The sequence below is a fragment of the Falco punctatus genome (genome assembly GCF_963210335.1).
Source record: "Falco punctatus genome assembly, chromosome: Z".
NCBI lineage: Eukaryota > Metazoa > Chordata > Aves > Falconiformes > Falconidae > Falco > Falco punctatus.
Window position 1 is genome coordinate 15117790 of NC_137586.1, and position 11603 is coordinate 15129392.

Below are 11603 nucleotides of genomic sequence, written 5' to 3' on the forward strand. Positions count from 1 at the left end.
GTCACAGGCGCTTCCCTGCCCCTTTTGATGCAAAGCTCACTCACACAGGTGGCTCAGATTAAGCAGTTTTTGGATTAGGCTTGTTTTGCCCTGCAAGGTGCACAGTTTTTGCTGATGTTGGTGTTCCTGTGTCTGTCTGGGTTCAGTGGCAGGAATTTGGTGGGAATTCAAAGAAGTGCCACAGAGCAAAATGCTCCAGAGACACTAAATGGGAACACCAGGCCTTTGCTAAACCCTCTACAGGCACCAGAAAATCCACTTGAAAGCACAGAGTTCACCACGGTGATCAAGAGCCTGATGCATACAGGCACTGCTTCATGAATCACACCGTGGGAGGACTCCTGGAGCTTGCCACAGCACTATCACCCACCACATCCCACAGCTTATACCTCACCGAGGTCCACAGCTGATCACCAGCTGTTACTTATTAGGTGATTTAATGAGATAAATTGCAGGTGATGTGCATGTAGCTGTGATGGCTGAGTTTGGAGCAACCAACTCCTAGCCTGAGGAAAGTGGGATGTGGAGAGGACATGATGGCCATCTTGGTAAGGCAAGTGAGCAAGCAGGCAGGCTGACAAGCAAGCTGTCTTTCTGGCTGTGAAGTTGCTAGAAGCTGTGTAATGAGAGGAAATCAGTAGAGGCTGGGGTGAGAGGGAGGACGGAGGAGCAAGGCAGGGCACAAGCAGTGCGAGTGGGGAAAGGAGCTCTGGCAGCCGGGGATCGTGGCCAGCCTTTCGCCTGCCCTCCTGATCCTGTGCCCCCTCAGCCCCCTCCCCTGTGCCCCTGGCAGTGGCTGTGCCTGTGCCCTGCCCTCCCCCACCGCCAGCTCCAGGGGCCCCGGGCAGCTCTGGGCCTTGGGGCTGGGCCTCAGCCTGCCATGGAGGGAGCCAGCACCAGCCGGAGAGTTTGGAAGTGGCCGTTTCAGCAGCTGCCCTCAGCAGTATCTGCACACCCAGGGAGAGAAGGGAGGGAGCCTGCACTGGGGGAAGGGGAGGTGGGGTGGGAAGGGAGGGAGGAAACCGTTTCCTCGAGGAAGAAGTCACTTTGGTTTCCTCCCCACATGCCCTCATGTAAATGGTTGGGCCGGGGATTATCCACCGGCCTGGCTTCCCCTTTGGCATGCCCCCCAGCTGCCGATACCAGGAGGAAGAGGAAGTGGAAAAGCAAGAGGAACAGACAGCTTTAGCAAAACACCCCGACTTCCCTTTCTCCTCAACAGGCCCTTCCCAGCCTCTGCCTGGGAGGCAAAAAAAAATGTGTGAGAACATCTACACTCCTCACCAGGGTTTGTGCAAACTCTGTGGGAGGGAAAGAGGGATCTCTGGACATCCCACGCTTCTGCACTCAAACTTAACAACCTCCTTTCCTGCTCTCTCATACGTTAAAACCCCATCAGCTCTTCAAATCTCATCTGCTTTTAGTGCAGAAAAGCAAACAGAAACATGTTTCCTGAAAAGCATCCCAGATCCAGGCAGTGGGAGATCAGACTGAAGTTTGTAGCTATCAGCCAAACCATAATACAGGTGGCCAGGCTGCTTTTGCTTTAAAAATATGCTTGCTAAAAAAAATAAAATAAAATTAAAAACCAGCTTTTTATGATCAATTTTGATAAGTCAAGCAATCCCTGATAAAGTTAAGACAAAAATGAGTTTTAATGTAGTGTGATTGATGTCTTTCAGTACTTTATGTGCTCTCAGGTAAGTACCTGTCCCAAGTAGGGCCAAATCTGGAAACATCTGAAACAGAGAAAATGAAGGTTCAAGTTGAATTCTTACTTGCCATGAACCTTTCACCATTATGCTTCTGCATCCTTTCATGTTGCTTCTGTGATAATAACTGTAGCTAATAATTTTAGAGTCTCTTCTCATTGTCTTGGATTTAAACATTTTAGTTACCATACATGCGGTATTACAAATATTTTTATAATCTAAAATATTCAGGTAGAAAGGCCAAGTTAAATAAAGTCAGTGCTTTACAGTTTAACTTGATTTACATGGTAGAAATTTTATCTATATTGCAATGAAACCTTGACTTACTTTGTCAAGTTAGTTTTCCCAGGGAGTCACACAGCTAAAGAGTGTGTGTTTTTGTCTGTGTATCATTAACAGCTTGCAGAAAAGAGATGGTTCCTTTCTCATGCAAGTCCCATTGACTCACTGAAGAGCTGAGTAAAAAAGAAAAACTCTCTTATTTCTAGGCTGGAGCTCCTTTTCTTCTGCTCTTGTGCCAGGAATAACACAAGCACCCAACACGAACTACACTGTAGAGCTCACCAAATGCCATGTTTATGTGGGTGAGACACCATGTAACACTGATTTCTGATATCATCCTGTAATGTTTCTTTTTATTGTAGCTATTACACTACTTTGCATTGGGAAGTATTTACAAAAAATCTCTATTACCTCCTGGATCTTTTAATGGCAAACTTCTCAAGAGATCTGAAATGCACACAACAGAAACCAATCTTTACAAGGCTTCACAATTTCAAGAACAGTTAATCCAGCATTGGATATTTTTCTCTGTCTCGCATGAAGTTTTTCAGTTTCTTGTCGTTTTCATTGAGGTTTTTGTTGGTTTGCATTTTTTTGTGTTTTTTTTTTTGTTTTGTTTTGTTTTGTTTGTTTATTTTTTTTAATACTGATTCTAGTAGATCCAGCTGATTTACAAAGGCCAGAAATGGAGAGGTGCTAAGCGCTTTCATGGATTTTGTCCTTTAGTAGTACTTAATGCCCTCCTGTATAGATTCTGCGCTCTGGAAGTTCATGAGCAATGCAGACCCATACCCAGCAGTTGGTGAAAAGTGATACATACTATTAGCAGTTTGTGAACTACTTAAAAAAGAGACGTAGTGCTAAGGATTGGACCAGGTGATCTTTCAAGGCCCCTTCCAACCTAGGCTGTTCTATGATTCTGTGATAGCAGTGGTAGCAAAACTCTCAATTTTGCTTGCAGTTGGTTCTGCAGCATTGAAACACTACCTCCTCTGCACCTGAACTGCAGGATAAAGTGCTTCTGTGCAAATAATTAGTGTCCTTACCATGTGGCTGAAGAGAGCCTTCACACAGGCAGTTACTGTGGATCAGCTGATACACTATAACTTGCCAGATTCTACAGCTGGACCACCAGCTCCCTGTTTCCCAGTCTGTTTCATGAGTTCAGTCACTGCAGAGACCCCAAGCAGTGGCCGAGAGTGCAGGGTTAAGGTCAAAGCAGAGTGAAGCAGGATCTGTGACAGCATGTGATAAGGGTTCTTTTCGATAGAGCTAAAGCTGTATTGTAAGGGGGCAGGGAACATACTGGGATGCCAGTTTGTGTGTACTATCAGGTAGGAGGATGAGGATGGGTCTGTATTGTGGAAGAGTGGAAAGGAAGACAAGAACACATTTCATGTCCACGTAACTGCCACTGTGTAAATAGTTTAGGAATCCACTGTGTAGGCCTGGCATGCATTCTTTCTTGCTGCAGACCCGTTCTACTTATTTATAAATCATCACTCATCCGTTTGCCACACATCCTATGCACTGTTTCTGCAACTCCTCCTGTAAGTCAACAGTTTAACCACATGAGTGGAAAATTCACAATAGAAAAAAAATTAACCTGTGCTGTCATGGTGTTCAGTTGCCTCGACTAGTTGTACTATCTGAGGAAGTAATATGTTCTAAGTGTTTATGTGGGGCATGGGACACCTAATAATTACACTGTTAATCTGTTTCCCCAAGAGCCTAGAGGACTATGCATGACCTCTGCTATTTTTCACTGCAGTTTGTAAAGGTGCCTCATGCACTTCCCCTCAAGCTTGCTGCTATGGAAGTTGCAGACTGTTCTGTAACATGTGTCACAGAAAATACAGATTAAAAACATACAAGGAAAGGAAAGAAAATGAGAGAAAAGGAAAGGGACTAGGGCATGGGAGGAGAGGTGTTTGTCAGTCCAGATCATTTGATTGCTTGAGGTTACGAGGCAGAGCATTTGTACCAGCAGTACAAAGAAACACAGGATTAGAGCAATTGCATGAGATGTGTGTTTGGGTGAGGAGTATCTAAACTACTCTTGCAGTGGAGAAGGAAGGTAGGAACACATTCTTCAAACGTAGTTGTAGGACAGCTTGGTTGGTTGGACAGGAACAAGTGAAACACAAATGGGACAATTTCTGTGCTGCACATGGGCAGAATCCTTCTTGTTCCCATCTCCCAGCCAGTGCTGTACTGCAAGGTCTCCCATACCAGCCTTTTGTTCCTTTTTATACTTTTCCTCCTCGACCATCTGACCCATCACAGAACTGGTCAGCCCTCAGAATTGCTTTCATGTAAGCAATCTCACATTCTCTAGTGTGAATTTTCTTGTGTGAGCAACACATTTTCAATGTTTGTCAGACATGAAATCAGGCACCTAGAAAAATGTTCAATATAGAATGTTAAAGTTTAACTAAAAATAAGTGCAGCCCTTTATATGATTTCTGAATTTAGTACAATTCCTGACATCAGTAACAAAGACAATGATGTGGCCTAAATAACAACAACAAAGAACATGCTCTCACAGAGTAAAGAGTACAAAGCACAAAATAACTTCAGAAATGTTCCCATGGAACTTTTAATCAGAGACAATGAAGTTTAAAAATGAAAACCCAGTTTAATTCAAACATCTTTAAAAAGAATGTTTCAACAAAAAAATTTCCTAAGCCCTTCAAGCACAGGATTTGTGTAATGCCTAACAGCCTTCCTATGACCCGGTCTTTTGGGCTTTTAAAAAACTTTGACTGTCAATGAATTCTGATCCCTGATCCTTAGCAGGTTGGTCACAAAGCCTGCTGGCTTTGAAGTGACGGGTTAACCTGTGATATAAACCCATAAACAAAAGAAGTGGAAAGTTAGGTTAAGTAAGAATGCATTCCTTCCTGTCTCTGACAACCACAGCAGAAAACCAGGATCAATCTTCCACCTGATGGTAGTCCTGTTGGTAAAGTCAGCTTAGGCAGAGAATGTTCACAAATCCCGTGCTCTGAAACCTTGCTGGTACACTCAGAGTTTCTTCTTTCAAAAAGAATACTTCTTCCTTCAAGCCCTCTATTCCGTTTTTTTTCTGAGACTCCCCTCTCTTCAGTTAACCATAATTTCCTCTTTTGATTCCATACTTGGAATGTGCTACCTGGGAAAGGAGAGAGAAGTGGTCCCTCTTCTATCATGCACCTGCCCTGCAGCCAGATGGGTCTCACCCTTCAGCTGCTGGGCAGACGGGAACCCTACCTCATGTGGGGCTTTGCACAATTATGGTGTGTGTGCCTTTTCTGTGGTGTCACTGCTGGGTGCTTGCACAACAGTGACCTCTGATGGAGCAGCCACCCCTTGTTACACAACTTAGCCTCACAGCATGATCTATCTAGGCAGGGACTGACCTCTGGAAGTCATCTTGTCCAGCTGTTTGCTTAGAGCAGGGCCAGCGTCCCCACATTGCTCAGAGCATTCTTCAGCTGGGTTTTGACTACATGCAAGGATAGAGAATCTTCAGCCCCTCTGGGCTGTCCCAGTGTTTGATTTCCCTCACTGTTAAAAATTAGGGGAAAAACCCCCATCTAATTGGGATTTTCCTTTTTTTTGCATCTTCTTTTCAATGTCTTTTGTTTCCAGTGACTGTCATTCTATCCCTGTGCATTACTGAGGGGAGTACAACATCCTCCTTAATGTCATTGGGGTCTCATTAACACATTGCAATAACATGGACCTCTCAAGTTGACAGCAAGATGCTATAGGATAACTAGGAGGCCAGAGTCTGGGATGTTCTGAGTGCAGTTTGGTCCTCTGTGTCAATCTAGAAGCATCACTGGATATTGTGTATGCACAGAGCACAGCTGTCAGTGAGTACTGTAGACAATCCACTACTGTTCCACTGCTTGACTAGTTTTACAATATTTTCCCTGGTGTCTCATACAGTGAGCAGAAAAGCATTTTTTTTATTTCATTGGGACAGATATTTATAATATTTTTTAAAGCAGCCTAAAGATCAGGAAAAAATTTTCTGTCTCTCAGTGTTTCTCTACTTCTTATGCTCCACTTGGCTTTGACAGAAAATTGTGCCTGGGTCACAAAGAAAATAGTATCCTGAACATTTTATTATCCTTAGCCTTGTGAGTTGCATTTTGCACAAATCAATTCAAAAATCTGCTGTGTTCCCAGTTATGCAAGACACCTGGACCTGCTAGTCTTCTATGGCTATCTGAAGTCCAGTGACTTCAGTCATTCAAAGAGAACAACTCGGAGTTTTGAAAAGATTTAAACAAAAAAGTGAAACTGTTAATTGTTGCTTCTTTTCAAACTGCATTTGGCAACAGCAAAAGCTCTGTGTTTAACATACTTGCATATTTTCATACTGTTTCTAGACAAATCTTTTCGTGAAAGCAGCTGGACATTTGAATCATGCCAGAAGGGTAATTGTATGTGTGCCTTGAAAATTTTAATGTAGGGTTTTGTAAATACAAAGTCTCCAGATATATATTTGGGTTCCTGAATGACTAGCTCAAGTTCAAGAATCACTGTGGCAAACAGAAATGAACAGCACAGTGAGTGGTAGTTTGGTAGAACTGTTTGCCCTATTCAGATCCCATATATCCATATGTAAATCTAGAGTAGGTCAAGTGACTTGAAGAGAATTATTGTTGTAAACAAACATAGCAATTTTCCCTTTAATACTTGCTTCTACACAGTGGGATTCATTATTACAAATATAAATAGAATAAGAACTATGAGGTTTATATTTTAAATATAAAAATATGTTACCTTACATTAAAATTTTCAAGGCAAACACAATTACCCTTCTGGCATGATTCAAATGTCTAGCTGCGTTCACAAAAGCGTTTGTCTAGGAACAGCATGTAAATATGCAAGTATGTTGAACACATAATGAAAAGTATACAAGCTGCTCCAGGAGTTCTAAACTATTTCCCAGAGCAAAGGTGGCCTGAAAAGATATTCAGGTGTCATACTTTTCAACATTCATCTGTAAAATCACTTATCTTGAAATTATTGATTTGGATTATTCATAAAATATCTCTAAAACCAGATGCATATATACAGTATGAAATTTTAAAGAAACTGTCTTTAAGGAAACAGATTCTACAGATTAGTTAAAAAAACCCAACAACTATACTAGAGATTTACACATAAATGCACAAATCTTTTTTTTATTTTTTTTTTTTAGTTACAAATTATTTCTGAATCAAAATAAAATAGTGCAATCACTTTCTGGAAATCTAATTAAAAATCTTGACCAGTTCCAATTTCTTGCTTTGTGTCACCTTGACACTTTACTGTGGAATTCCATTAGATGATACACAAATTCATTTGTCGGTTTAGCCTTGAAAGAAGCTGTTTTCTCTTCCTTAATTTTGAATGCCAGGATCAGTAAAGCACATAGAAATCAGTTCACATGATGAAGGAGCTAAAAAAGCTAAAATGTTTCTTCATGCCCTCAAAAGCAGGAAGTCAACTGCAAGGAACTGAATTGAAAGCTATTAGAAATATGATTTAAGTTTAACAGTCACATTCACTGCAGTTTTAGTACTAAATCTTATGCTTCCATGTAATAAAAAGTAAAAGAATAGAGCTCTGTACTTACCATAGTTTTGGGCTGTCTGTCTGCACAAGTCTGCTGAAGATGACGTGCTATACTAGAGAGAGTCAAAAAAGTTCTTTGTGCTTCACTGTGCACTTCCTTTTATAAAAGTTTGTGCAGTCTATCTATCTAGCCTTCCCAGGAAAAGATATCAGCAAAATCCTTGCTTTGCATATTATAAGAGACAACAGAATTTTTAACAGCATTTTTTTGGGATACGCTGCACCACTGTGAAAGGCAAATAACAGTGAATGAGCATTCATTCTTTTTATCACCCTCAAGATTATAATGAAAAACAAGTCTATGTTGATGAGAAAACGATGAAGTTTTGTTTTCACTAATCTTTGGCTGAACTAAAAAATCAAACATATTTTGGTTTTGTCTTTCATACTCAGGGTTCTTGAATTCTTGCAGGGAATTCACTACCAACCTTGTGCATGTCTGCTTCTGGCTCGTATTTTTATCCATGTTTAAAATCCGATATCATTTTCTTCCACAAATAAGCTGAAATATATTTCAGTCAATTAACATTTGGCTATTCAACTCTTCATAGATGATATTATCTGAAATACAGGGTTGTCCTGGTTCGACAGGATATTGAAATTCTGCACTTGCTGCAGACTTCCTATGCACAAAAATTGAAGGGAAACAGGGCATGTGGCCATAAACCTTGCTTACTGAATCTATAAAAAAACCCCACTAAAACAGGGGGCTTAATGAAAAGAGATGAAGAAAGGAAGGAAGGAGTGAAGTACATGAGAAATTTTGGGGGGGCGGGGAGGGGCAGCACTGGTATATTTTGAGTGATGTCCAACTACTGAATAAAAAATCAGTTAAGTTTTCAATAAACAAACTTCTCTGTACAAAGTAGTAGGGAACACACAAAAAATTACAGCAAAGTAAGAGAAAATACCATGTCTGTGTCACAAGCAAGATTTAAACTGCATTCTGTGATGGAATCAGGATTTGCCTGTAATCTCAGTACTAAAACACTGATAGGATTGCTACACTGTTGTAAGTCCCAAACCATGGGTTTTCAATTAAACTTTCAATGCAATATATCAATATTGTCTGTTATATAGATAACAGCAGATACCACTACAGATACCTATAGTAGCAATTAGCAAACATATTACCTGTTTTCTAAAAAGCAGGAAGCTACTAGGGCAGCTGTAGGCCTATTTGCTCAAGAGAAAAATTATGCAACTCTAATAACAGATTTGAAAAAAACAAATTGAAAGAGAAAATATCAGCTATATGTAGCTACTTTAAGGTAGATTTTATTAAAGATTTCATTAAAGATGGATTACGTCTGAATAACTTAGTATCTGTTTTACAAAGTTTAACTGGCAAAGGTAATACAATTAACTTGATCTATTAGATTTAAGCAGAGTATTTCACATAATGACCTTTGTGATGAGAACCAGGAGAAGTTGTGACATCTCAGAAAGATTGCAAGGAGTTGGCTAAAGCAACATCAGTTTAGAAGTGGAAAGGGAGTTCTTGAGTCTAACTAGATTTACCTGAGATTACTAGCAGTGTTCTGCAGGCACAGGTCATGGGACTGATCCTGCTCATTACTTGCCTCAGGAGCCTGCTTCAAGAGCGGGCCTATACTGAAGTTAACTGAAGATTTACTGAACAAGAGTGTTTCTACTAATACTGGGGAGAATCAGCTCATGACACAGGAAGAGTGAGAAGACTTTGTATATTGAGAGTGATAGAAATCAAGCAAGGTTTAATAGTAGAGTCATATATTTAGGGCTAAGAACAAGAATTTTTGCTTTGAGACTGTAAGCATGAGTCAATAACATGACATGAACATGTGAAAAGGGCATATGATTTGAGCGCACAGTAGGCAAGCGATTTTTAGGAGATGCAGGAAAAGAATTTGTACAGAGCACTGATGGAAGCTCATTGAGAGTATTGTATGCAATTCTAGTCAACTATGTTAAGCAACCATGAATTTAAACTGACACAGGTACAGGTGAAGTCTTCTAGTATGAGTAGGAGAACTTCCTGCCTTCTGGAAGGACACTAAAAGAGCTTGCCTTGTCTAACTTAAGAAAGTGGAGAAGCTATGACAAGGCCTGTAAGTATCAAGGAAGAATGCTTATTTATACTAAAAAATAAAGGACCAGCATGAAATAGATATAAATAGGTTGTGAGTACATTTAAAATGGGAATTAAACAAAATTTTATGTTCATTTATATTCATTCATATTCAATAATAATCTTCCAAGGCGGGTAGAGGAGGATCAGAAAAGCTTCCATATGCTAGGTGAGGAATTTATGGAAGAGACTTAATGACAGGACAGGGAGGATTCTGACCTAAGGGAAAAAAAATTATTTGTCAGATGGAGAACACTAACAGTACTGGAAAGATGCTTGGTTAGGATGTCTGATCCCTAGGCCTTTTTTTTTTTTTTCAACCAGGACTTTTTGCATGTGCAGCCCTTGAGGAATTGCTCTGTCTGCTAGGGATTTCCTGATATCTGATAGCTGTGTTCTTGATGAAGATTTCTGCTGTTCCCACAGTGATCCAGTAACATCAGATCTTCCATCCAGAGCAGCTTTATTCCAGGTGCACAGGGCAGCAAAGTATATAAGTAAGTGTTAGGTCTGAGGCTTTCTGAAATGCCCCAGGAAGGCCACAGGGATGCTAGGTGTGTGTGTGCTCTATCCATTAAGAATATCCAAGTTTGAACTTGGGAACATCAATTAGTGGAAGCCTATTTCCACTTCTGTGATGTGAAAGGAACTGTTCATGGTGGCAGGAACCAGTGAAAGGCCTTTTCTGGTCTTAGCACAGGATGTGATTCACTTTCTTTGGTCAACATCAGTACACTTCCACTTTTTGAATGCTCTCTTGCCGTAGTGACCTGGAAACAGTTCTTTCTCCTGCTTTCTCTCGTGATGTTTGGTCTTCGTACTCAAAGTCTTCAGGGTCACTTGTGGTGGGCAGGAGGCAGGTAAAGAGGGTTCCAGGGGCCTCTTCCAGATCTGGACATCAAGTATGCAAAGGACTGATCTCATTGATCTGATGGCTTTTATGATTCCTGTGTTTCCAAACCATTCAGCCTTCATATACCTTAGTTCTTTTAAAAATAAGTCTGTTTTCTTGTATCTTGCTTCCACGTAGATCTTCTGATGTCTACCACAATAGCTAAGTTAACATTAATACTTTTTCCTCAACAGGAACACTAATTTATTTTTGTTTTCTTTGCTGCCTTTTTTTCATTAAATTTCTTTGAGAAATATCCTTCTTACCCACCTCAAACAAATTTTCCGGTGGTCGTCCTCTAGGTTCAAAAGTTGCTGAGCAAGACTGACAAATAGGTGCAATGACAGTACAATTGCCTCAGCTTTGTTTCCTTTGGAAGTTTTGCCGAAAATATGGATGGTAATATAACAAATCTCTATCCCTTTGTAATGTGCCTCTGATTTCATATAAACCTTATTAACACATTGACATCAACAAGATACAATGTAAGGCCATTCAGCAAATATCGGGAGGAGCAAGACTAGTAACTCTAGTAAAGCTGCACATCTTCATAAACATACTGGTGATTAAGGACATGAATTAGAAGTAACATGAGAGGCTGGAAATAAATCCACAAGGGCATGTTGAAGAAGCTATTGACTCTCCCAGGTTATTTACTAACAATAAACTGTCGATCAGCTGGTGTTAGATACATTATTCTGATATTCCTGCTGGATCTGAATTCTTAAAAATCAGTTTGAAAACATACCACAAAGAAATATGGAAAAAACATTAACAAGGAGGCACTGTTATACCATTGACTAATGAAGACAGATAATCCACGCTCTAATGGTGGCCACAGACTAATAAAAGATGGACCACACCCACTGCATCGGTTCATCTCTGTTAAGATGTTTATTCATTTATTACTTTGTTTTGTTTTAATTAGCAATCATTTAAGCTGCAGGTGTTTTTAAATCATGGCATTCCATTGCTCTTTGGTAGCTAGCTG